The following is a 2,696-nucleotide window of genomic DNA, read 5'->3' on the forward strand; positions in this document are numbered from 1 at the left end:
TTTTCCTTTGGGGCTTTATCAAGGATCCTGTGTAGGTGCTTCCGCTACCAGCAGACCTCCCTGAATTAAGAAACTTAATTGAAGCAGCTGTTGCTCCAATTTTTTGAAGACACGCATCTCAACGTTTGTGAAGAACTCGGCTATAGACTTGATGTGTGCCGTGTGACAAATGGTGCTCACATTGAAGATTTATAATGTTCTTGGTAAAACTGTCTGGGTTGCTCTTTCATTTCACATGTGATTTATAACAGTAAGTTTAATATAAAAAATATTATAAAGCGTTAAAACCCCGATATTCATTTATAAACACCCTGTACATATATACATGTGTGTGTGTGTGTCTAAATGTTTATTACTGTGTGTTTGTGTCTAAACACTTATTACCGTAACGTGTAAAATTATGAGATAAATCGAAAAGTTACGTTTTGAGACTTTTGGTAACAATGTGTAAATGTTTACATATTACATATAAGGTACCTACCATATGTATTAGCAGGTGTAGAAATATGAAACCCGAATTCGGTTGCAATAACTCACGTCTTTTGTTTGAAACTGATAAACAATATTATATTCAAAATAATCCTTTGCTATTTATACATTTCTGCTACCTCTTCGACAGGCTTATTTCGAAGCGAACTAGTCAGCGAGCAGTTTTCGTACATTTTCATACGAATTGACGCATTGTTTAGTGAGAACGTGTCCCAGTGATGCAAACAGATGATAATCGGACCTAGCCAAGTCTGGAGAATAAGCCGCATGCCCTAGTATTTCCCAACTGAACGCCTCAATCGTTTCCCTGAACCTTTTTTATGTGTGATGGGAGCAATATGACTTTGTGTTGCCTTTTTCCATATTCCGGTCATTTTTCACGTAATGCTCGATTTAAATCGATTAAAGCGATCAGCGTTAACGGTTTCACCAGGTTTTAGGAGTTTATAATAGATGACACCCTTCTGATCCCACCAAACACAGAAAATTGTCTTCTTTCCAAAGCGATTGGGTCTTGCAGTGGATGTCGATGGTTTGCCAGCATTCACCCATGATTTACCACGCTTAGGATTCTCAAAATATATACATCTTTCATCCCCTTTCGCTATTGGGTGGAGAAACGACTTTCTTTTGTATTTGGTGAGCAGAATTTCAAAAGTCGTCTTTCGATTTGCTTCAAGATCCAAGTCTCATAAATATGGCTCTATTCATAACTTCGGAACGTTAAACCTCTCGGGACTCCACTTTCTGCACCTTTCCGATAGCTTTCAACCGAAGAGAAACGGCTTTCTGCTCCACATCAGTTGTTCCGCGAGTTCCTGTTGAGTTTGAGTATCATCTTCATCCAATAAGGCCTATGAGCTTTTTTAGTGTTTTCCCGCGCTCGTCGTTCCTCACATCAAAATCACCACTTTTGAGTTTTTCGAACCACTCGAAACACTGTGTTTTCCCAAAAGCATGTTCGCCGAAAGCTTTGACGAGCATTCGATGCGATTCTGCAGCAGTTTTCTTCAAATGATAACAGAAAACCAATCTGTCTGCAAATCTTAATTTGTAGTCACAAAACTCAACATATTTGCAGGTTTGAAACAGATACCTATTTGGGTTACCGTGTGCTGATATTCGTCGTCAGCCGTTACAGGAAGCAGATGACGCTGCAGACGGGGTCTCAGGGGTCCTACACTGACAGCTAACACCATCTATAGAGAAATCCCGTTTCATACTTCTAAACCTGGTATATACAGGTTGTAAATTTTAAGTTGACAAACCAGACGAAGAAATGTGTAGAATCCAAAGTTGATTATTTTCGAGGGGGACATCTGCCGGTGCTAAAATTAGCCTGCCATCCCAGCCCTCTGGGGGAGGGGCGGGAGGCAACTTTCAAATTTCAAATGGGAACCCCCATTTTTTATTGCAGAATCAGATTCTACATAAAAACACTACGTACATTTTGTCTTAAACATTTGTTTTGATTCTTGGTTCAAAAATGGTTCAAATGGCTCTAAGCACTATGGGACTTAACATCTGAGGTCATCAGTCCCCTAAACTTAGAAGTACTTAAACCCAACTGACCTAAGGACATCACACACATCCATGCCCTAGGCGGGATTCGAACCTGCGACCGTAACAGCAGCGCGGCTCCGAACTGAAACGCCTAGAACGCTCGGCCACAGTGATTCTTAGTAGTTGCGCTGTAATTCAAGAAAATGCATCTTCTCATTTTTGCGTAGAAAACGGTTACGGATAAATAAAAAATACTTATTTACTTCGTAAATTTTGATTCGCTAAAACTAAAAGTCTCCCTCTCACTCCATAGGGTGGGGTTTGAGAGAGAGGAATTAGAGTTTTACAAATGTTGACCCAAATATTAATTTTTCCGCAGATTCGGATAAGTTTTGTTTCTTTCGTGGTCATGAGACCACACAACTTTTAATTATCAAACAAATCATCTGACGAGCTAACTAACTAACCAAACATCCTACTTACTAACGAGTGAACTCATTAACTAACGGAGTATGTGGGTCAACATTTGTAAAAACTCTAATTCCTCTCTCTCTAACCACACAATATGGGGAGTGAGGGAGAGTTTTAATTTTAGCGAATCAAAATTTACGAAGTAAGTATTTTTTATTTATCCGTAACCATTTTCCACGCGAAAATGAGAACATGGATGTTCTTGAATTACAGCGCCAGCTACCAAGAATCGA

Source organism: Schistocerca nitens, chromosome 5 (genome assembly GCF_023898315.1).
Source record: "Schistocerca nitens isolate TAMUIC-IGC-003100 chromosome 5, iqSchNite1.1, whole genome shotgun sequence".
In the NCBI taxonomy this organism is placed as follows: domain Eukaryota; kingdom Metazoa; phylum Arthropoda; class Insecta; order Orthoptera; family Acrididae; genus Schistocerca; species Schistocerca nitens.